At 43.8% G+C, this 24,357-nt stretch overlaps 1 non-coding gene and 9 pseudogenes across 1 annotated transcript; all 10 read left to right on the forward strand.

Moving 5' to 3' along the window:
• Positions 1-9,694: 9,694 nt before the first annotated feature.
• Positions 9,695-9,813, forward strand: LOC135600167 (5S ribosomal RNA). Its single transcript, XR_010482494.1, has one exon. It is a non-coding gene; the product is annotated as a 5S ribosomal RNA (ribosomal RNA).
• A 10,123-nt stretch (positions 9,814-19,936) lies between these two features.
• On the forward strand, positions 19,937-20,055 carry LOC135603628 (5S ribosomal RNA; annotated as a pseudogene).
• A 350-nt stretch (positions 20,056-20,405) lies between these two features.
• LOC135604312 (5S ribosomal RNA) lies at positions 20,406-20,524 on the forward strand (annotated as a pseudogene).
• Positions 20,525-20,874: 350 nt separating this feature from the next.
• Positions 20,875-20,993, forward strand: LOC135599460 (5S ribosomal RNA; annotated as a pseudogene).
• A 350-nt stretch (positions 20,994-21,343) lies between these two features.
• On the forward strand, positions 21,344-21,462 carry LOC135603843 (5S ribosomal RNA; annotated as a pseudogene).
• A 350-nt stretch (positions 21,463-21,812) lies between these two features.
• Positions 21,813-21,931, forward strand: LOC135604379 (5S ribosomal RNA; annotated as a pseudogene).
• A 350-nt stretch (positions 21,932-22,281) lies between these two features.
• On the forward strand, positions 22,282-22,400 carry LOC135603163 (5S ribosomal RNA; annotated as a pseudogene).
• Positions 22,401-22,750: 350 nt separating this feature from the next.
• Positions 22,751-22,869, forward strand: LOC135604153 (5S ribosomal RNA; annotated as a pseudogene).
• A 350-nt stretch (positions 22,870-23,219) lies between these two features.
• Positions 23,220-23,338, forward strand: LOC135604161 (5S ribosomal RNA; annotated as a pseudogene).
• Positions 23,339-23,688: 350 nt separating this feature from the next.
• LOC135603164 (5S ribosomal RNA) lies at positions 23,689-23,807 on the forward strand (annotated as a pseudogene).
• The last annotated feature ends 550 nt before the right edge of the window (positions 23,808-24,357 follow it).

Consider the following 24,357-nt stretch of genomic DNA (forward strand, 5'->3'; position numbering starts at 1 on the left):
GGAAGGTGTGGCAGTGGACCCCTTCAAAATTAGAGCAATGCAAAACTGGCCGACCTCGAGAAACATAAAATTGCTACATGGCTTTCTGGGTTTAACAGGCTACTACCGCAAGTTCGTGAAAAACTATGGAAAGATCAGTGCACCACTTACTTCCTTACTAGAAAAAAATGTCTTCCAATGGTTGGACAGAGCCTCCGCTGCCTTCGACAAACTTAAGGCAGCCATGACGACGACGCCGGTGCTAACACTACCAGATTTCAACCGACCCTTCATTATTGAGGCCGACACATCTGGAGTCAGAATTGGAGCCATTCTCATGCAAGATGGTCGACCACTCGCATACACTAGCAAGGCATTATCTCCCTCCGATCAAAATATGTCAACATATGATAAGAAGATGCTCGCCATTGTGCGTGCAGCAACGAGGTGGAGATTGTACTTGATCAGGCGATACTTTCAAATCAAGACCGACCATAAAAGCCTAAAATATCTCTTGGAACAGAAGATATCTTCCCCCGAGCAGCAAAAATGGGTAACAAAACTTCTTGGATTTGATTTTGAAATAACTTACAAAAAGGGGAAAGAGAATGTTCTTGCAGATGCGCTTTCGTAGCTACCCGAGCAAGTTGAAGTTTCGACCGTTTCACTTCCGACCAGCGACTTCCTTCAGGATATTAAGATGGAATGGCAAGAAGATTCAGATACTAGTAAGATTATAAAAAAATTGGAGGAAGCACCAAGCCCCATGGCTCATTACAATTGGGACTCAAAAGAATTACACTATAAGGGTACTAAATTGAAAAGGAGTACGACATATCACCTACAAACCAACAGCCAACCGGAAGTTTTAAACAGGTGCTTGGAGACAGCCCAAAGCCACCCACCAAATATGACTACCCAAAGAGAACTCCAGACCCAGCCAAGTGCCATTATTGATCGACGGATCGTGACTCGACGACGACGACCCACTAATGAAGTGCTAATACAGTGGGCGAACCTACCAAAAGAAGATGCCACTTGGGAGAACTATGACGACTTGAAGATCAAATTCCCAGAATTCATGAATCATCAGCCTCGAGGACAAGGCTGATTTGAAGAGGGCGGGTCTGTTAGGACTCTAGCTTGGAGAGTCCTAATTGAGAGGGACATTTATGTAAAAATATTAGGACTCTAGCTAAGAGAGTCCTAATTGAGAGGGACATTCATGTAAAACTGTTAGGACTTTAGCTAGGAGAGTCCTAATTGAGAGGGACATTCTGTTAGGACTCTAGCTAGGAGAGTCCTAATTGAGAGGGACATTCATGTAGGAGGTTTTTTCTTAGAGAAGAATTAGGAGTTGTAAGGGAATAGGAGTCTTGAGTAGGAGTCCTATTAGGAGTTGGTTAGAAGTAAGAGTCTTAAGTAGGAGTCCTATTAGGAGTTAGGGTTTAGAAGCCCTATAAATAGCCATGTATTCCTCCTCTTTTCTCAAGCAATAGATGAATCTTTTCTGCAGCCTTTGAGCAGCAACTTGGAGGGAGGAACCCCTATAGAGTTCCAAGGAGGCCGATCCCCTAAAGAGATCAACCCCAAGTTTAGAATCTACAAGGGTTCTATCAACATCTCAATCACTGATTGGTTCATTTGTGATATGATAGGCATTCCCATAAAAAGCATAGGACTTTACTTTAGAGGATCATGGGATGATGAAAGTATTGGAACATCCTATGTTGAAGCCTTAGGAACAATCTTTGCCAATCCTAACATAGCATTAGTTCCTAAAAGTTGTGAACATCTATTGCCTTTGAACACTAAGATACTTCATTATATCATGACTAGTATAATTCTTCCTAAACAATACCATCATGATGAAATAAGTCAATTAGAATTAGGAACTATGTACTCAATCATGAAGGGACATGACATCTGTCTTGGTTATCTTATTCAACAAAATATGTTAGAATTATCTAAAAAAGATATGATGCTCCCATATGGTGGTATAATCACAAGAATAATGAAAGCTTACGACATTCTAATACCACCAGAAGAAGAAGTAATGAAAGTAGATCGATTCAGCATAATAAACAAAAATCTACTTCACCGACTAAGATGTTACTATAGAAACGGTAACTGGGTTAGAATCCCTAAAAGGACTGATCACCCTCAACCTGAACCAGAACCGAAAACACCAGTATTTAGGGGTACCCAATCTCCTCCGACCCTTCCCTTTGAGGAAACACATCCAGTTGAGCAAACTCATACATCTATCGAAGAAATTGGGATTCGAATGGATCGATTCGAACAGAGACAAGAACGGATTGAACAACGACAAGATCAAATCCTATCTGAGCTGCAGCAAATTCATAGTCAATTTGACTCCTTGTTTAGGCACTTTAATTTTCCACCTCATCAATGAACTTGTTGAACACCTGTTGTTGTTGTAAACTTCTTATGTTACTCACTTCTGATGTGCTGGCTGTAAACATGTATCATGGTAAACATATATCTTGCACCTTGTGGTAAAAGTTATCTCAGATTTTTATGGTATCATTACTGTTTGGTATGTGATGTGTCCAAATTAAGAATGTTGTGCTTTGAAACTAAAAGTTTTGAAAACCTTGTGCTTTGATTCGGAATTAGGAATGTTGATGTGTCCGAATAGATAAATTTGTTAAAATTATTTTTTGGACTTTATTAAATGATCAAATCACTTGATTACCATGTTTCCATGATTATATGTGAAAATCTGCAACAAAATCTTATCCGAATGCATCTTATTTATTCGAATGCTATACACCAGATTTTCTCGTACACTTTCATGAAAAATAAGTTTCTGAAATAAATTTGATGAAGTGATTCATGTGTATGTATTCCATCCTCAAATTAATTAAACAATCGCGCGTTCAAGCTCAAAAGAATTTAATATGGCCGGACGCAGAACTGTTTACCAATGACTCAAATGAAACTTTTGGTAGAATATGGGTCTTATGGCATCCTAACTCTATTAATGCTTGGTTTATTTCTGCTACTGATCAATTCATTCAACTTAAGGTAGAGGACAAAAAGAATGGCTGTCAATTCAATTTCATTGGTATATATGCTTCAAATAGTATGCAAGAAAGAAATACTCTTTGGTCTGACCTGACTAATATTGCAAATGGCTGTCTCAATGTACCTTGGATTGTTCTTGGAGACTTTAATACTGTTCGGTACACAAATGAAAAAGAGGGGGGTAGACAACTTTCAGAAAGCCAGCTTCAAAGTTTTAATGATTACATTGACACTGCAGCTTTGTTTGATATGAAATCTGTGGGTAATTGGCTCTCCTGGAGTAATCAAGGTGCTGCTAACAGAAAAATAATGGCTCGGCTTGATAGGTGTTTGATTAATCATGAATGGTTAACAGTTTACCCAGATTCACTTCTTGAGTATGGTGCTCCTTTGTTTTCTGACCATTCTTTAATGTATATACACGTAGACAAAGCGACACCAAGAGGCAAGAAACCGTTTAGATTCTTTAACATGTGGAGTACTCATCCTCAATTTCTTGATGTTATCAGATCTGCTTGGAATGTTAATGTGCATGGATCTCCCCCTTACATCTTATGTCAAAAGCTCAAAGCCTGTAAAGCAGCACTAAAGGAGTGGAATACAAATACCTTTGGCAATATTACCACCACAGTTCAATTTTGCAGGAAGGAACTAATGTCATTGCAACATGAGCTGCAACTTCAGCCAAATGATGAGAATATTATCTACAAAGAGACAGAAGCCAGAAATAACTTCATGCAAGCCTTAAAACAGGAGGAAAGTTTTGTAAAGCAAAAGTCTCGACAGCATTGGCTTACACTAGGAGATTCCAATACTAAATTTTTCTATGCTTCAATTGCTACTCGAAGGGCTGTTAACCGTATCAGCAAATGCAGAGACAAAGATGATAATCTTATTGAGAATTTAGAAGAGGTTAAAGCACACACAGAGCAATTTTTTTATTCCTTACTCAATCAAGCTGGGAAAACTAATAACATTCATGTGGAGCCGACTAGAAAACTTGATTCGGAAGCTATTTCAATCCTCAATGCCCCAATTACTGACGACGAAATTGTATGTGTTGTCTTTAAGTCACCAAAGCACAAAAGCCCAGGTCCAGATGGATTTCCAGCTGAATTTTACCAAACTGCTTGGTCTATTATTGGAAATGATGTGATCAAGGCTTGCCAACATTTTTTCTCTTCAGGTCATATTCTTAGAGAGATGAATTGCACCTTTATTTCTTTAATTCCGAAGAATGCAGGGGCTGATTCACTAGAGAACTATCGACCCATATCATTATGCAACTTTATTTACAAGATCATCTCCAAAGTATTAGCAAATAGAATGCAAAAGGTAATACACAAGATCATTAGCCCAAATCAAGCTGCTTTCATCAAAGGGAGAAGTATGCATCATAACATTTTGCTTGCTAATGACTTGGTCAAAGATTTGCATTCAAAAGCAAGAGGGACAAAAATATGTTTTAAAGCTGATTTACGGAAAGCCTTTGATTCAGTTAATAGGAAATTTATCTATAAGATGCTCCTCGATATGAACTTCCCACAGCAATGGGTTAATTGGATTCAATCTTGCTTGGAAACTCCAAAGTTTTCGATACTCTTTAATGGCTCACCTATTGGTTTTTTTGGGAGCACGAATGGCATCCGACAAGGTGATCCACTCTCTCCGTATCTCTTTACTATTGCGATGGAAGGACTTAGCTGTATGTTGGAACATGCAGTCTTAAATGGCAGCATAAAGGTACCCAATGCTGGCTCTATTCATATATCACATATAACATTTGCAGATGATTTACTTATCTTTCTCCAAAATGATCCAACTTCAGTAAAGAACCTGGCTACTATTATGAATGACTTTGGTATGGTTTCTGGACTTCAGTTAAATCATGCGAAAAGTAAAGTATATATGAGCCCTTACGTTGAGAATAAGGTCTTTATTGCACAAACTTTGGGGGTTAGTGAGGGAAGCCTGCCAGTTCCTTATTTGGGTCTCCCGCTCATATCCACAGGCATTCACAAAACCCACTGTCAGCCTATCCTACAAAAAATAAAGAATAGAATTTCTTCTTGGAAAAATAGGCTTCTATCAAAAGCAGGACGACTCGAACTCATCCGTTCTGTATTGCACTCCTACTCTATATATTGGTGTAATGCATTTCTTCTGCCTGCTGGACTTCTCCAAGATATTGAACGGTTATTAATGAACTTCTTCTGGAATGGCACAAATGATAAGGCAATGCATATGGTAAATTGGGATAGCATTTGCAAACCGAAAGATGAAGGGGGGCTAAACTTGAGAAATACTAGAGATTGGAATCAAGCATGCCTGGTACAACAATTGTGGGATCTTTTGCAAAACAAATGTTCCTTATGGTCACAATGGGTTTCTGCTAGGTATCTTTCAAAGGAATCAATCTGGGAAATTTCAACAAGAACATACCACTCTTCAGCTTGGAAAGGAATTTTAAAGGCAAGGAATTGGCTAATCAAACACATTTCTTATGCAATCTCTTCTGGAACTAGTACTAATATGTGGTACGATCCTTGGGTGAATGGGAAGAGTATATTTCAATTATATGGCGACAGAATACGAAAAGATCTTGGGGCTCCCAAAGATTGGAAGGTTTCCGAGTTCATTGCTAACGGTACCTGGTGTCTCCCTAATCCTATTTCTCCCGAAATGTTATCACTTTGGCCGACTATCATAGCTATTCCAATCAGGAACAACTCTTCAGATATACTTATTTGGCCTCATGACAATGGCAAATTTAGTGCCACATCCGTATGGAATCAAATTAGACAAAGAAATAACAAGTGGGTCCCAAGCAGTTGGACATGGGATCGACCGGGATCACAAAGACACTCCTTATGTACATGGCAGGCCCTTCTCAATAAACTACCTACAATAGACAATATGAAAAGAAGAGGTATCTATCATGTTAACCGATGCTCCCTTTGTTTGCAACAAGAAGAAACTGTTGACCACCTTTATTTTGCTTGTAATTATACAAAATGGATATGGAAGGAGATTCTCCAGCGATTTGAACTCAATATAGACTGCCGCAACCAAACTTGCACCAAGAACTAGGCGACCTTATGCAATGTTTCTCAAGAAAAGGGCCACTTACACAACTGGCAAAGGTTACTTTCAGATGCGCTATTTGGTGGATATGGAAGGAGAGATGTAATAGAATCTTTGAAAGTCAACACACAAACAATGCTCAGCTCTTGAAAGAAATTATTAGAGACTCAAGATCCTGTATGGAGCATGATCTCAAAATCGAGCATTTCACCCGAAGAGAAAAAGATATTTTTATCAAATTTAATTTTGCTATTAGCTAAAGATCTTGGGAATGATGTCAAATAATGTACCCACAGGTAGTTACAGTCTACAGCATGTGTAGTCATAACTATCGCATTCGCACTCTATGAGTTAATTGGCTTTGTCTATGACTTGTATAGATAAAGCTATTTGTAGAATCTTTACACATAATCAATTTACTTTTACTTACCAAAAAAAAAGTATGTATTCCATCCTGCAAAATCTTTATATAGATAATGGATTATAACAAAAAGGGGAAGAAGTATTTAAAGCAATCTATGTAAAATTCCTCTATAAGCTTGCTATTATTATTTTCCTGGTATCATAATTACTATGCTTTTTGTTGATGACAAAGGGGGAGATATATGAATTGATAAACACTGCCATGATTAGAAATACTATGAGTGATGCTATAAACACACTGCTATGATTATGCCATCCTTGCATCACCAAGAGATATATGAACATGTGCTAAAGTTTGCATTATGCCTTGAGTTGATATCTTATCATGTGAAGAAAATGCAAAACTTGCTAGAATATTTCAAATGTGTGCATCATGTAATAGTGCTTCACAGCTTTATATGATAATGTTCAAACTACATGATGAATAGTTACAAACACAATCATACAAACTTGATGATGTATGTCAAGCCTTGACATCATCCTTGAAGAGATACATCATGATGAGTATCATGATGGGAGTATTGATAAGTTTAACTGATCTAACTTATCAATACGTCACTTGAATTCTTAGGTCGTGAATTCAAGGTTGACTTATCTCAACTATGGCATATAGATAGGGGGAGTTAAGGATAACTCCATTATCAATTGATTGTCATCATCAAAAAGGGGGAGATTGTTGAATCTCGGATTTTGATGATGAAGTCAATTGTCATTTGTTGTCTAATCTATGTGTTGAGATAAGTGTGCAGGATTAACTACGATGAAAGTTAGACAAGCAGCAGGAGTTGCGCCGGAGTCAAGTTCATGATCACGTTGGAAGTTCGAGAGTTCGACGGAAGTTCGGACGGTCATCGGAGGTTCTGCGAGAACAGATCCGAGAAGTCCAGAAGCTTGCCAAGCGAAGCTCGTCGGAACTTGCCAAGTGGATCGTCGCAAAGTCCAAGAGTTTGCCGGAAGTCCGCAGGAGCATCACCGAGGGTTCATCGGATGATCGATGGAAGTTCGCCGGAAACTTGCCAGAAGGAGCGATTGACGCACCGAAGCAAAGCTGCAGAAATTGTCTTAGATCTAATCGTAGTTAGCACGTTGATTAAGTTGGAAAATGGGAGGTGATCCCATTAGCTTAATCTTGGGGCACTTGGGCCCCTAAAAGACTGAAATTGGGCCGAATGGAGCTAACCATTCGGACCCTGATTGCACCAGGAGGTGCAACCGCCTAGGCCAAGAGGTGGCACCGCCTGGGCTAAGCATCCCAGCAAGACTGAGCGGTGCAACTTCCCTGACAGAGAGGTGGCACCGCCTGAGCTCAGTCTTCGAGCAAGACTGAGTGGTGCAACCTCCCTGACAGAGAGGTGGCACCGCCTGAGCTCAGTCTTCGAGCAAGACTGGGCGGTGCAACCTCCCTGACAGAGAGGTGGCACCGCCTGAGCTCAGTCTTCGAGCTCTGCCAGGCGGTGCAACCTCTCCAGTCAAGAGGTTCAACCGGCTGATCCCGGAATTCCGGGATTTGATCGTTTTGAGCTCCAAATTTGAATTGGGTTGGGGCCTATAAATACCCCACCCATTCAGCACTGAAAAGATACAGACCTACACCGAAATCTTGATCTTTTCTGTGATTCTAAGAGCTCAAAAGTGTTGTAAAGCCTTTAAGTCTCCTCCTTCTGTTCTTCAAGTTTTTGAGTTGTAAAGTGAGGAGAGAAAGGTCTGTAAAGGTTGTCTCCTGAGCCTGCCAAAAGGAGAGAAACTGTAAAAGGGCAGTTGGCCTTCGCCTATTGAAGGAAGGCCTCTAGTTGACGTCGGTGACCTCGTCAGTGGAGGAAGCCAAAAGTGGAGTAGGTCAAGACTGACCGAACCACTCTAAATCTCTGGTTTGCGTTTATTTTGAGCACTTTATCATTACTGCAAATCTCCTTCATAACTACTGCTCTCTGCGCTTTTACGAACAAGTTCTAAGTGTTGTTCTTTCCGAATCTGCATTCAGACGCAAATCGATGTTTTCGTACATTACAGTTTACGGTTACGTTTTAATTCTACAAAACTGTCTTCTACGCCTTGACGAACAAGTTTTTAAGTGCTGATCTGTCCGAATCTGCTTTCAGACGTAAACCAGCGTTTTCGTACGATATTTACATCGCAGTTTACGTTTACGCCTTGATTATGCAAAACTGTCTTCTGCGCTTTTATGAGTTTCTAAAGTTCAGATCCCTTTGAAACTGCGTCTTGACGTAAAATTGCGTTTAGACGTAAAACTGCTCAAACTATGTAAAGACGTTTTAGACGTAAACTGAGTTTAGACGTAAATCTGCGTTTAGACGTAAAACTGTGTTTAGAAGTAAATCTGCGTTTAGACGTAAAACTGCATTTAGACGTAAATCTGAGTTTAGATGTAAATATGCGTTTAGACGTAAAACTGCGTTTAGACGTAAATCTGCGTTTAGACGTAAAACTGTGTTTAGACGTAAATCTGCGTTTAGACGTAAACTGCGCTTAGACGCAATCTGCGCTTAGATGCAAACTGTGTTTAGACACAAACTGCGCTTAGACGCAATCTGCGCTTAGACGCAAACTGCACTTAGATACAAACTGAAAATCAGTTTTTGCATCATAATAGTTTTTATTGAACGAACGCAGCTTTTGGTTTTAATCGCTGTAAGATTTCCGCTGCACTAATTCACCCCCCCCCTCTTAGTGCTCTCGATCCTAACAACTAAATCACCGGATCCCATCAAAACACCAAAGTTTAGCGTGCTTGGGCCAGAGTAGTACTACGATGGGTGACCACCTGGGAAGTCCTCGTGTTGCACTCCTTTTTGCATCCCGGGATACGAAACATCTCCCGTAGAGCTCCGAGACGATTGTTTTGGGGCTGGAAATTTGCTATGACCGCTACGCAGTCAGTATCGAGGGGCTCAGAGAGAGCTTTCCGGATTGGGGTCGCAATAGCGATTCCGAGATCGTTTTAGAAAGTGCCGATGGTTTCGGCACGCGCTTGCCGTGACCGATACGCAGTCGTCGGGCTAGGGCTCGGAGAGAGCTTGCAATAGGGATTTCGTGAACGTTCGAGAAAGCGACGACGGTTTCACGACGGGCAAGAGGCTCCGGACGTTGATGCGCAGACCGCGACGTGCACATAGGCGAGGGACGAAGCTCGCGAAACGGGTGCGATAATGCCAGCACTAAATCACCGGATCCCATCAAAACTCCGAAGTTAAGCGTGCTTGGGCCAGAGTAGTACTAGGATGGGTGACCCCCTGGGAAGTCCTCGTGTTGCACTCCTTTTTGCATCCCGGGATACGAAACATCTCTCGTAGAGCTCCGAGACAATTGTTTTGGGGCGGGAAATTTGCTGTGACCGCTACGCAGTCAGTATCGAGGGGCTCAAAGAGAGCTTTCCAGATTAGGGTCGCAATAGCGATTCCTAGATCGTTCTAGAAAGTGCCGATGGTTTCGGCACGCGCTTGCCATGACCGATACGCAGTCGTCGGGCTAGGGCTCGGAGAGAGCTTGCAATAGGGATTTCGTGAACGTTCAAGAAAGCGCCGATGGTTTCGTGACGGGCAAGAGGCTCCGGACGTTGATGCGCCGACCGCGACGTGCACATAGGCGAGGGACGAAGCTCGCGAAACGGGTGCGATAATGGCAGCACTAAATCACCGGATCCCATCAAAACATCGAAGTTTAGCGTGCTTGGGACAGAGTAGTACTACGATGGGTGACTGTAATATCCCTCACTTTTGAAAATTATTAATAAAGATTTATTTATAAATCGGGGGACCTATATGTAAATATGAAAATTTCAAGGACTAAATTGCTAAGTTGCAAAATGAAAAGAAAATAAAGAAAACCGAAAATTTCGGTTTTATCCCACCGCCTCCCACGCTCTCTCTGTTTCTTCGAGAAACAGAGAAAAGCGGTGGGGCGTGGGGAGAAGAAGAGAAGTAGTGGGAGAAGAGAAGAAGAGGGAAAAGAAGAGAGGAAGAAGAGGGAGAAGAGAAGAAAAGAAGAAGTAGAAGAGAGGGAAGATGGAGAGGAGAAAGAGAGGCAGCTGCAGCAGCTAGGGCTGCAGCACCTCTGTTTTCCGCAGGTTGAAACAGAGGAGAGGATGTGTGGGGCGTTGAGGATGAAAAGGGAAGAAGAAGAACAAGAAGAAGAAGAAGAAAAAGAAGAGAGGAGGATAGCTGCGGCAAGGCTGCAGCGAGGAGGTGTGTGGCGTTGGGGAGGAAAAAGGGAAGAGGAGAAGAAGAGAAGGAGAAGAAGAGGGAAAAGAGAGGGAAGACGGAGAGGAGCGAGAGGTGGCAGCAGCTAGGGCTGCAGCACCTCTGTTTCCTGCAGGTGGAAACAGAGGAGACGTGTGGGGTGTCGGGTAGGAGAAGAGCATAAGAAGAAGAAGAGGAAGAGAAGAAGAAGGGGAAGCAGGAGAAGAGGTTGTGATACCTCTGTTCCCTGCAGAGGAAACAGAGGAGAGGGTGTGTGTGACGCCGGGAAGAAGAAGGGGAGGAAGGAGAAGAAGAGAAGAAGAAGAAAGGAAGGAGAAGGAAGAGGAGAAGGGAAAGAAGTAGCTGCGGCTGCGGCTGTGGCAGCTGCAGCTATGGCAGGGAAAGAGTAAGAGGAAGGAAGAGAAGGGAAGGAGAGGAAGAAGAGAAGGGAAAGAAGGGGCTGCGGCTGCGGCGATGGCAGCTGCAGTTGGAAGAGAAGAAGGAGAGGAAGATGAGCAGGGGAGGAAGAAGAGGCTGTGGTCGTGGCTGAGGCTGCGACTGCAGCAGTGCAGCTGGGAAAGAAGAGAAGGAAAGGAAGAAGAAGAGAAAGTAAAAGGGAAGAAGAGAGGAAGAGGAGAAGGAGAGGCAGCTGTGGCAGTGGCAGCTGCAGCTGGAAGAGAAGGAGAGGAAATAGAGCAGGGGAGAAATAAAAGGCTGCGGCTGTGGTGGCTGCGGCCATGGTTGCGACTGCGACTGCGGCAGTTGCAGCTGGGAAAGAAAAGAAAGGAAAGGGGGAAAAAGGGGCCGCGGACGGGATTGCGGCCGCAGCGGCAGCGACTGCGTATGCAGCAGTTATGTCTGCGAGAGAAGGGAGGAAGGAAGATAGTGCGGTGGAAGGGGCTGCGATTGTGGCAGCGGCAGCGGCGGCGGCTATGGCAGCTGCGTTTGGGAAAGAAAAAGAAGGAATGAGAGTAAGAGAGAGCAGGTGACTGTGCCTCGATGTTCGACACGTGGTGTAGTTGCGAAGAAAGGAAGAAAACGGGAGCACAAAACGAAACAGAGAGAGGACACGGAGGAAAAGTAGAAGGATTTGGGCTAGCACCTTCTTTGGATCTTCGGATTGAAATCCTTGAAAGGCAAGTTTCCCGCTTGTTTCGATCCTTTCTATTGCAAGTCCCCTGATCGTTTCTCCTATAATTGCTCTGATATGTCTTATTGCAAGTATCCTGATCTTTCCTCACTGCCAATTTTATCTCTACATTTGCTTTGAATATGAGGGACTTTGAATTGTTCTAGCCTTGCATTTGTTATATCTCCTGTTTAGACATAACGATTCGAATCTGTGCAACTTTTGAGATTCTGACCTTTTGATACCGAGTTGCCTATAAGTCTTTGTTGGAAACTCTGATTTGTTCAAAACTGATTTCATTGGAAACTAGACTCGTAGACCTTTCTTTGATATATGGATTGAAAGATTTGGAATCCAAACACCTGCCCAGTTATCTGTTGAATCTGACATTATGAAATCTGTTCCATCTTAATATAGATTGATATATGATTCGACCATAGCCTTATTATGGGTATTGGAGCATAATTGTTATTCTAAAATATTTGTTTGATGTGCCACTGGAATTCTGTCCGAAATCGAGCTTTGGTTGATTTCACGTATTTGGTTCCATTCCTTTGGATATCTGAATTTGTCTAACCTTCTTATTGGAATTGAGCTGATTATGATTGCTTGGAATCCCTGTACACTCTTGCTTCCAATTCTTTCCTAAAATGAATACTTTTGTGAGAGATTTGTTCCTTGCATCATTGTTTTTGAAAAGGCACATGTATGTTTGGTTGTTCCGCGTGTGCTTCCGTTATATGCTGCTTATTGTTGAAACTGCCTTCTTGTACTCTGGTGTGTGGGATAATGTGAACCTTTGCCAGAAATGGTAAAGGGAGTTGTGAACCTTTGCCAGAAATGGTAAAGGGAGTTGTGAACCTTTGCCAGAAATGGTAAAGGGAGTTGTGAACCTTTGCCAGAAATGGTAAAGGGAGTTGTGAACCTTTGCCAGAAATGGTAAAGGGAGTTATGCATAGAGCCTGCGATGCTCTGCCGGCCCCCTCTGACTTCACCTAGACGTGGGTGGATGGAGCTCCCAGACGTGGGAGACTTTTGTCAGGTGGTCATTCAGAAATGGATGAATCACATTCTGACTGAGATCCCACTACACCCTCTATATGTTTGATATGACATCCAGATTTTGGTGAGTTATTTTTGTTCGTGCTCTGGATAAGTATGATATGATTGCAACGTCAAGGACGACGTTTGAGCTTCTGTACGACATATGAGTTTGATATGCTCTGAAATGCTTCATTCACTATTGAGTTTGCTTCGTAATGTTCCATAGATCGTTGATGTGTTCTGGAACATTTTATCTGTCATTGATAAGCTCCGATATGTTTCCTTTGTTATTGATATGCTCCAATTACTCTGTGCTCCATTTGCTATGAACTGATATGTTCTAAAATGTCCTATCTGCCATTGATAAGCTCCGATAGGTTTCCTTTGTTACTGATATGCTCCAATTACTCTGTGCTCCATTTGCTATGAACTGATATGTTCTGAAATGTCCTATCTGCCATTGATACGTTCCAATTACTCTATGCTCCATTCGTTATGGATCAAATATGTTTTGAATGACATGATACGTATGATTTGGTATCTATTGAGATGGTATCTTTGAGAATTCTTGTATTCTGCCTTGCATTATGATACCTTACTCGTTTGAAACCGTTCCTTTTGTTCTAAATATGCTTTGTCACTTGCTGAGCCGTTTTTGGCTCACTCCGTTGTTATATAAATCTTTCAGGTCAGCTTGTCACTCTTCGAGATGTTGATTTGGGCTGAGGCAGTGGATAGCTATTCAGAATTATGGGCATGTCTGGGTGGTTATTATGATATTGTTGTATAAGTATGTTTTGTATGTAATGAAATGTTGTCGATGAATCGGAATGGATATACTGTGTCAAAGTGTTAGGAGATCTCTCTTATTTGGAATTTCAGAATGTTAAGTCTAATTTATGATGATATGAACTTGCGGTGAATAGTTGGAGTTCTGATTGTATAATTTATTTAGCTTGTGGATTTATAAATGTTGTTCATGTTTGTCAAGTTGGCTTGGGTTGCCATAAATGTGAATTATCGAGTGATGTGATATATGATTTTAAAATGCACAGGTTTTATGGATGTGAATTTGATTGAATGTTTTTCAGTGTCCTCAAACGTTAGTTTGGATCCTGGATTGGTTTGTGATGATGAAAATTTTATAAATCATGGATATATTTGAGGGGCGTGACAGAGGTGGTATCAGAGCATTGTTTGAGGATTACTGAAATATTTGATATGTTGACGTGCAAAATATATTGAGGTCTAATGAACTATAGTGATCGGTGGAAATTTTCTTTGATGCATTTTAGGAATCTGGGATGACGAGGACATTTGGTCCTCCTATTTCATTTGTTTCTGATTAATTAAGAGGAATGAAAGGATTGATTTGGGATATTGAATCAGAGTGGCGCAGCAGAAGCATGGTGGACCTAATTTCATTGGTGGCAGAAAAATGGATGATGCGAATAGAGAAGATATTCGATGTACAAAATTGTTCTGATGATCGAAAGATTTCTTTTGCCACCTTATATTGGAAATAGAAGATGATCATTAATGGCAAAAATGAAAAGAATTTTTGGAGATCAATGGCAAGAATGACAAGGACAAGTTTACCAATAAGAATATGATTAGAAATGAATCAGAAAGTGATAACAAGAGGGTCAAGACATTTGGATTTGAAATGGGAAGTCACCACAAAAGACTCATTCATGTGTGAATTGCGGGTTAAATTATGAAACAAGTTTGTGTTTCCGGGTGACTAGAGTCTATTTTGCTTGTAGAAAGTTGGAACATGAAATAAAAGACTGTCCTTTGAACAAGAAGAAAGTGTCACTGCCTCATAAATCATCAGCCCATGTCAGAGTGTATGCTATCACTGAATATGATTCTGAAACTTATGAATTAGTGGTCAAAGGTATTATGCATGTTTATGAAAGAATGCAAATATTTGTTTGACCATGGGTCCCATCTATGATTTGATTCGGAATATTTTGCCTATCACTTGGGTATTCAACCTAGACCACTACATTATGTGCTATATGTAAGTACGATCATTGGAGATTTTTTTGAGAACGAACTTGAATCTGGTCCTCTTGTCTGATTCTCATTGGAGAACTTGAACTTTTTGCTGATTTAGTTCTCCTAGAGATTTGGAGTTATGATATTATACTTGGTATGGATTGGCTATCTTCTTATCATACCAGTATGGATTGGTATATAACCAATGATCACTTTTTGCATATTTGATCAGCCGATCTTTTATTTTGGGAGTATTGGACATTATTTATCTCCTTGCCTAATGTATCCCAGGATGACTTGTTTGGATTATCTCCAAATGTGATCTTGCTTTTGATTTGGTCCTTGGGACAATCCCAATATCTAAGCCTCTCTACAGAAAGATATCATTTGAGTAAGTGGAATTAGAAAAGCAACTACAAGGATTATTAAATGATGATTTTATTTTGCTTAATATTTCATCATGGGGTGCTCCGGTGTTAGTTAAAAAGATGTATGGAACATTGAGGCTTTGTAATGATTATAGACAATTGAATCAGGTGACAATCAAAAATGAGTATTTCCGGAAGTAACGACTTGCTTGATTAACTTCAGGGTGCGCAAGTATTTTTAGAAATTGATTGAAGGTCGGGTTACCATTTATTGAGGATCAAGGAGGAGAATATTTCGGTCACTCTTGGATAATTATGTCATTATATTGTATTGATGAAATTATTTGAGAGCAGGAGAAGGAAATAAAGATATCATAATCCTCATCTTTTCGTTGATTGAACTATGATCAATTTAGAGGACTAAATTTTCTTTTAAGGAGGGGAGAGTGTAATATCCCTCACTTTTGAAAATTATTAATAAAGATTTATTTATAAATCGGGGGACCTATATGTAAATATGAAAATTTCAAGGACTAAATTGCTAAGTTGCAAAATGAAAAGAAAATAAAGAAAACCGAAAATTTCGGTTTTATCCCACCGCCTCCCACGCTCTCTCTGTTTCTTCGAGAAACAGAGAAAAGCGGTGGGGCGTGGGGAGAAGAAGAGAAGTAGTGGGAGAAGAGAAGAAGAGGGAAAAGAAGAGAGGAAGAAGAGGGAGAAGAGAAGAAAAGAAGAAGTAGAAGAGAGGGAAGATGGAGAGGAGAAAGAGAGGCAGCTGCAGCAGCTAGGGCTGCAGCACCTCTGTTTTCCGCAGGTTGAAACAGAGGAGAGGATGTGTGGGGCGTTGAGGATGAAAAGGGAAGAAGAAGAACAAGAAGAAGAAGAAGAAAAAGAAGAGAGGAGGATAGCTGCGGCAAGGCTGCAGCGAGGAGGTGTGTGGCGTTGGGGAGGAAAAAGGGAAGAGGAGAAGAAGAGAAGGAGAAGAAGAGGGAAAAGAGAGGGAAGACGGAGAGGAGCGAGAGGTGGCAGCAGCTAGGGCTGCAGCACCTCTGTTTCCTGCAGGTGGAAACAGAGGAGACGTGTGGGGTGTCGGGTAGGAGAAGAGCATAAGAAGAAGAAGAGGAAGAGAAGAAGAAGGGGAAGCAGGAGAAGAGGTTGTGATACCTCTGTTCCCTGCAGAGGAAACAGAGGAGAGGGTGTGTGTGACGCCGGGAAGAAGAAGGGGAGGAAGGAGAAGAAGAGAAGAAGAAGAAAGGAAGGAGAAGGAAGAGGAGAAGGGAAAGAAGTAGCTGCGGCTGCGGCTGTGGCAGCTGCAGCTATGGCAGGGAAAGAGTAAGAGGAAGGAAGAGAAGGGAAGGAGAGGAAGAAGAGAAGGGAAAGAAGGGGCTGCGGCTGCGGCGATGGCAGCTGCAGTTGGAAGAGAAGAAGGAGAGGAAGATGAGCAGGGGAGGAAGAAGAGGCTGTGGTCGTGGCTGAGGCTGCGACTGCAGCAGTGCAGCTGGGAAAGAAGAGAAGGAAAGGAAGAAGAAGAGAAAGTAAAAGGGAAGAAGAGAGGAAGAGGAGAAGGAGAGGCAGCTGTGGCAGTGGCAGCTGCAGCTGGAAGAGAAGGAGAGGAAATAGAGCAGGGGAGAAATAAAAGGCTGCGGCTGTGGTGGCTGCGGCCATGGTTGCGACTGCGACTGCGGCAGTTGCAGCTGGGAAAGAAAAGAAAGGAAAGGGGGAAAAAGGGGCCGTGGACGGGATTGCGGCCGCAGCGGCAGCGACTGCGTATGCAGCAGTTATGTCTGCGAGAGAAGGGAGGAAGGAAGATAGTGCGGTGGAAGGGGCTGCGATTGTGGCAGCGGCAGCGGCGGCGGCTATGGCAGCTGCGTTTGGGAAAGAAAAAGAAGGAATGAGAGTAAGAGAGAGCAGGTGACTGTGCCTCGATGTTCGACACGTGGTGTAGTTGCGAAGAAAGGAAGAAAACGGGAGCACAAAACGAAACAGAGAGAGGACACGGAGGAAAAGTAGAAGGATTTGGGCTAGCACCTTCTTTGGATCTTCGGATTGAAATCCTTGAAAGGCAAGTTTCCCGCTTGTTTCGATCCTTTCTATTGCAAGTCCCCTGATCGTTTCTCCTATAATTGCTCTGATATGTCTTATTGCAAGTATCCTGATCTTTCCTCACTGCCAATTTTATCTCTACATTTGCTTTGAATATGAGGGACTTTGAATTGTTCTAGCCTTGCATTTGTTATATCTCCTGTTTAGACATAACGATTCGAATCTGTGCAACTTTTGAGATTCTGACCTTTTGATACCGAGTTGCCTATAAGTCTTTGTTGGAAACTCTGATTTGTTCAAAACTGATTTCATTGGAAACTAGACTCGTAGACCTTTCTTTGATATATGGATTGAAAGATTTGGAATCCAAACACCTGCCCAGTTATCTGTTGAATCTGACATTATGAAATCTGTTCCATCTTAATATAGATTGATATATGATTCGACCATAGCCTTATTATGGGTATTGGAGCATAATTGTTATTCTAAAATATTTGTTTGATGTGCCACTGGAATTCTGTCCGAAATCGAGCTTTGGTTGATTTCACGTATTTGGTTCCATTCCTTTGGATATCTGAATTTGTCTAACCTTCTTATTGGAATTGAGCTGATTATGATTGCTTGGAATCCCTGTACACTCTTGCTTCCAATTCTTTCCTAAAATGAATACTTTTGTGAGAGATTTGTTCCTTGCATCATTGTTTTTGAAAAGGCACATGTATGTTTGGTTGTTCCGCGTGTGCTTCCGTTATATGCTGCTTATTGTTGAAACTGCCTTCTTGTACTCTGGTGTGTGGGATAATGTGAACCTTTGCCAGAAATGGTAAAGGGAGTTGTGAACCTTTGCCAGAAATGGTAAAGGGAGTTGTGAACCTTTGCCAGAAATGGTAAAGGGAGTTGTGAACCTTTGCCAGAAATGGTAAAGGGAGTTGTGAACCTTTGCCAGAAATGGTAAAGGGAGTTATGCATAGAGCCTGCGATGCTCTGCCGGCCCCCTCTGACTTCACCTAGACGTGGGTGGATGGAGCTCCCAGACGTGGGAGACTTTTGTCAGGTGGTCATTCAGAAATGGATGAATCACATTCTGACTGAGATCCCACTACACCCTCTATATGTTTGATATGACATCCAGATTTTGGTGAGTTATTTTTGTTCGTGCTCTGGATAAGTATGATATGATTGCAACGTCAAGGACGACGTTTGAGCTTCTGTACGACATATGAGTTTGATATGCTCTGAAATGCTTCATTCACTATTGAGTTTGCTTCGTAATGTTCCATAGATCGTTGATGTGTTCTGGAACATTTTATCTGTCATTGATAAGCTCCGATATGTTTCCTTTGTTATTGATATGCTCCAATTACTCTGTGCTCCATTTGCTATGAACTGATATGTTCTAAAATGTCCTATCTGCCATTGATAAGCTCCGATAGGTTTCCTTTGTTACTGATATGCTCCAATTACTCTGTGCTCCATTTGCTATGAACTGATATGTTCTGAAATGTCCTATCTGCCATTGATACGTTCCAATTACTCTATGCTCCATTCGTTATGGATCAAATATGTTTTGAATGACATGATACGTATGATTTGGTATCTATTGAGATGGTATCTTTGAGAATTCTTGTATTCTGCCTTGCATTATGATACCTTACTCGTTTGAAACCGTTCCTTTTGTTCTAAATATGCTTTGTCACTTGCTGAGCCGTTTTTGGCTCACTCCGTTGTTATATAAATCTTTCAGGTCAGCTTGTCACTCTTCGAGATGTTGATTTGGGCTGAGGCAGTGGATAGCTATTCAGAATTATGGGCATGTCTGGGTGGTTATTATGATATTGTTGTATAAGTATGTTTTGTATGTAATGAAATGTTGTCGATGAATCGGAATGGATATACTGTGTCAAAGTGTTAGGAGATCTCTCTTATTTGGAATTTCAGAATGTTAAGTCTAATTTATGATGATATGAACTTGCGGTGAATAGTTGGAGTTCTGATTGTATAATTTATTTAGCTTGTGGATTTATAAATGTTGTTCATGTTTGTCAAGTTGGCTTGGGTTGCCATAAATGTGAATTATCGAGTGATGTGATATATGATTTTAAAATGCACAGGTTTTATGGATGTGAATTTGATTGAATGTTTTTCAGTGTCCTCAAACGTTAGTTTGGATCCTGGATTGGTTTGTGATGATGAAAATTTTATAAATCATGGATATATTTGAGGGGCGTGACAGTGACCCCCTGGGAAGTCCTCGTGTTGCACTCCTTTTTGCATCCCGGGATACGAAACATCTCCCGTAGAGCTCCGAGATGATTGTTTTGGGGCTGGAAATTTGCTGTGACCGCTACGAAGTCAGTATCGAGGGGCTCGGAGAGATATTTCCGGATTGGGGTCGCAATAGCGATTCCGAGATCGTTCTAGAAAGTGCCGATGGTTTCGGCACGCGCTTGCCGTGACCGATACGCAGTCGTCGGGCTAGGACTCGGAGAGAGCTTGCAATAGGGATTTCGTGAACGTTCGAGAAAGCGCCGACGGTTTCGTGACGGGCAAGAGGCTCCGGACGTTGATGCGCCGACCGCGACGTGCAAATAGGCGAGGGACGAAGCTCGTGAAACGGGTGCGATAATGGCAGCACTAAATCACCGGATCCCATCAAAACACCGAAGTTAAGCGTGCTTGGGTCAGAGTAGTACTACGATGGGTTACCCCTTGGGAAGTCCTCGTGTTGCACACCTTTTTGCATCCCGGGATACGAAACATCTCCCGTAGAGTTCCGAGACATTTGTTTTGGGGCTGGAAATTTGCTGTGACCTCTACGCAGTCAGTATCGAGGGGCTCCGAGAGAGCTTTCTGGATTGGGGTCGCAATAGCGATTCCTAGATCGTTCTAGAAAGTGCCGATGGTTTCGGCACGCGCTTGCCGTGACCGATACGCAGTCGTCGGGCTAGGGCTTGGAGAGAGCTTGCAATAGGGATTTCGTGAACGTTCGAGAAAGCGCCGACGGTTTCGTGACGGGCCAGAGGCTTCAGACGTTGATGCGCCGACCGCGATGTGCACATAGGCGAGGGACGATACTCGCGAAACGGGTGCGATAATGGCAGCACTAAATCACCGGATCCCATCAAAACACCGAAGTTTAGCGTGCTTGGGCCAGAGTATTACTACGATGGGTGACCCCCTGGGAAGTCCTCGTGTTGTACTCCTTTTTGCATCCCGGGATACGAAACATCTCCCGTAGAGCTCCGAGACGTTTGTTTTGGGGCTCGAAATTTGCTGTGACCGCTACGCAGTCAGTATCGAGGGGCTCGGAGAGAGCTTTCCGGATTGGGGTCACAATAGCGATTCCTAGATCGTTCTAGAAAGTGCCGATGGTTTCGGCACGCGCTTGCCGTGACCGATACGTAGTCGTCGGGCTAGGGCTCGGAGAGAGCTTGCTATAGGGATTTCGTGAACGTTCGAGAAAGCGCCGATGGTTTCGTGACGGGCAAGAGGCTCCGGACGTTGATGCGCCGAACGCGACGTGCACATAGGCGAGGGACGAAGCTCGCGAAACGGGTGCGATAATGGCAGCTATAAATCACTGGATCCCATCAAAACACCGAAGTTAAGCATGCTTGGGCCAGAGTATTACTACGATGGGTGACCCCTTGGGAAGTCCTCCTGTTGCACTCCTTTTTGCATCCCGGGATACGAAACATCTCCCGTAGAGCTCCGAGACGTTTGTTTTGGGACTGGAAATTTGCTCTGACCGTTACGCAGTCAGTATCGAGGGGCTCGAAGAGAGCTTTCTGGATTGGGGTCGCAATAGCGATTCCTAGATCGTTCTAGAAAGTGCCGATGGTTTCGGCACGCGCTTACCGTGACCGATACGCAGTCATTGGGCTAGGGCTTGGAGAGAGCTTGCAATAGGGATTTCGTGAACGTTCGAGAAAGCGCCGACGTTTTCGTGACGGTCAAGAGGCTCCGGACGTTGATGCGCCGACCGCGACGTGCAAATAGGCGAGGGACGAAGCTCGCGTAACGGGTGCGATAATGGCAGCACTAAATCACCGGATCCCATCAAAACACCGAAGTTTAGCGTGCTTGGGCCAGAGTACTACTACGATGGGTGACCCCCTGGGAAGTCCTCGTGTTGCACTCCTTTTTGCATCCCGGGATACGAAACATCTCCCGTAGAGCTCCGAGACGATTGTTTTGGGGCTGGAAATTTGCTGTGACCGCTACGCAGTCCGTATCGAGGGGCTCAAACAGAGCTTTCCGGATTGGGGTCGCAATAGCGATTCCGAGATCGTTCTAGAAAGTGCCGATGGTTTCGGCACGCGCTTGCCGTGACCGATATGCAGTCGTCGGGCTAGGGCTCGGAGAGAGCTTGCAATAGGGATTTCGTGAACGTTCGAGAAAGCGCCGACGGTTTCGTGACGGGCAAGAGGCTCCGTACGTTGATGCGCCAACCGCGACGTGCACATAGGCGAGGGACGAAGCTCGCGAAACGGGTGCGATAATGGCAGCACTAAATCACCGGATCCCATCAAAACACCGAAGTTTAGCATGCTTGGGCCAGAGTATTACTACGATGGGTGACCCCCTGGGAAGTCCTCGTGTTGCACTCCTTTTTGCATCCCGGGATACGAAACATCTCACTTAGAGCTCCGAGACGATTGTTTTGGGGCTGGAAATTTGCTGTGACCGCTACGCAGTCAGTATCGAGGGGCTCGGAGAGAGCTTTCCGGATTGGGTTCGTAATAGCGATTCCGAGATCGTTCTAGAAAGTGCCGATGGTTTCAGCACGCGCTTGCCGTGACCGATACGCATTCGTCGGGCTAGGGCTCGGAGAGAGCTTGCAATAGGGATTTCGTGAACGTTCGAGAAAGCGCCGACGGTTTCGTGACGAGCAAGAGGCTCCGGACGTTGATGCGCCGACCGCGACGTGCACATAGGCGAGGGACGAAGCTCGCTAAACGGGTGCGATAATGGCAGCACTAAATCACCGGATCCCATCAAAACACCGAAGTTAAGCGTGCTTGGGCCAGAGTATTACTACGATGGGAGACCCCTTGGGAAGTCCTCGTGTTGCACTCCTTTTTGCATACCGGGATACGAAATATCTCCCGTAGAGCTCCGAGACGTTTGTTTTGGGGCTGGAAATTTGCTTTGACCGCTACGCAGTCAGTATCGAGGGGCTCAAAGAGAGCTTTCCGGTTTGGGGTCGCAATAGCGATTCCTAGATCGTTCTAGAAAGTGCCGATGGTTTCGGCACACGCTTGCCGTGACCGATACGCAGTCGTCGGGCTAGGGCTCGGAGAGAGCTTGCAATAGGGATTTCGTGAACGTTCGAGAAAGCGCCGACGGTTTCGTGATGGGCAAGAGGCTCCGGACGTTGATGCGCCGACCGCGACGTGCAAATAGGCGAGGGACGAAGCTCGCGTAACGGGTGCGATAATGGCAGCACTAAATCACTGGATCCCATCAAAACACCGAAGTTTAGCGTGCTTGGGCCAGAGTACTACTACGATGGGTGACCCCCTGGGAAGTCCTCGTATTGCACTCCTTTTTACATCCCGGGATACGAAACATCTCCCGTAGAGCTCCGAGACGATTGTTTTGGGGCTGGAAATTTGCTGTGACCGCTACGCAGTCCGTATCGAGGGGCTCAAAGAGAGCTTTCCGGATTGGGGTCGCAATAGCGATTCCGAGATCGTTCTAGAAAGTGCCGATGGTTTCGGCACGCGCTTGCCGTGACCGATATGCAGTCGTCGGGCTAGGGCTCGGAGAGAGCTTGCAATAGGGATTTCGTGAACGTTCGAGAAAGCGCCGACGGTTTCGTGACGGGCAAGAGGCTCCGTACGTTGATGCGCCGACCGCGACGTGCACATAGGCGAGGGACGAAGCTCGCGAAACGGGTGCGATAATGGCAGCACTAAATCACCGGATCCCATCAAAACACCGAAGTTTAGCGTGCTTGGGCCAGAGTATTACTACAATGGGTGACCCCCTGGGAAGTCCTCGTGTTGCACTCCTTTTTGCATCCCGGGATACGAAACATCTCACTTAGAGCTCCGAGACGATTGTTTTGGGGCTGGGAATTTGCTGTGACCGCTACGCAGTCAGTTTCGAGGGGCTCGGAGAGAGCTTTCCGGATTGGGGTCGTAATACCGATTCCGAGATCGTTCTAGAAAGTGCCGATGGTTTCAGCACGCGCTTGCCGTGACCGATACGCATTCGTCAGGCTAGGGCTCGGAGAGAGCTTGCAATAGGGATTTCGTGAACGTTCGAGAAAGCGCCGACGGTTTCGTGACGGGCAAGAGGCTCCGGACGTTGATGCGCCGACCGCAACGTGCACATAGGCGAGGGACGAAGCTCGCGAAACGGGTGCGATAATGGCAGCACTAAATCACCGGATCCCATCAAAACACCGAAGTTAAGCGTGCTTGGGCCAGAGTATTACTACGATGGGAGACCCCTTGGGAAGTCCTCGTGTTGCACTCCTTTTTGCATACCGGGATACGAAATATCTCCCGTAGAGCTCCGAGACGTTTGTTTTGGGGCTGGAAATTTGCTTTGACCGCTACGCAGTCAGTATCGAGGGGCTCAATGTTAGAACCCTTGCAGATTCTAAACTTGGGGTTGATCTCTTTAGGGGATCGGCCTCCTTGGAACTCTATAGGGGTTCCTCCCTCCAAGTTGCTGCTCAAAGGCTGCAGAAAAGATTCATCTATTGCTTATCAAAAGAGGATGAATACATAACTATTTATAGGGTTTCTAAACCCTAACTCCTAATAGGACTCCTACTCAAGAGTCCTACTCAAGACTCATAATAGGACTCCTACTCAAGAGTCCTACTCAATTAAGACTCCTACTCAAGACTCCTAATAGGACTCCTACTCAAGACTTCTATTCCCTTACAACTCCTAATTCTTCTCTAAGAAAAAACCTCCTACATGAATGTCCCTCTTAATTAGGACTCTCCTAGCTAGAGTCCTAACAGAATGTCCCTCTCAATTAGGACTCTCCTAGCTAAAGTTCTAACAGTTTTACA

This window comes from Musa acuminata, chromosome BXJ2-1 (genome assembly GCF_036884655.1).
Source record: "Musa acuminata AAA Group cultivar baxijiao chromosome BXJ2-1, Cavendish_Baxijiao_AAA, whole genome shotgun sequence".
Classification (NCBI taxonomy): Eukaryota; Viridiplantae; Streptophyta; class Magnoliopsida; order Zingiberales; family Musaceae; genus Musa; species Musa acuminata.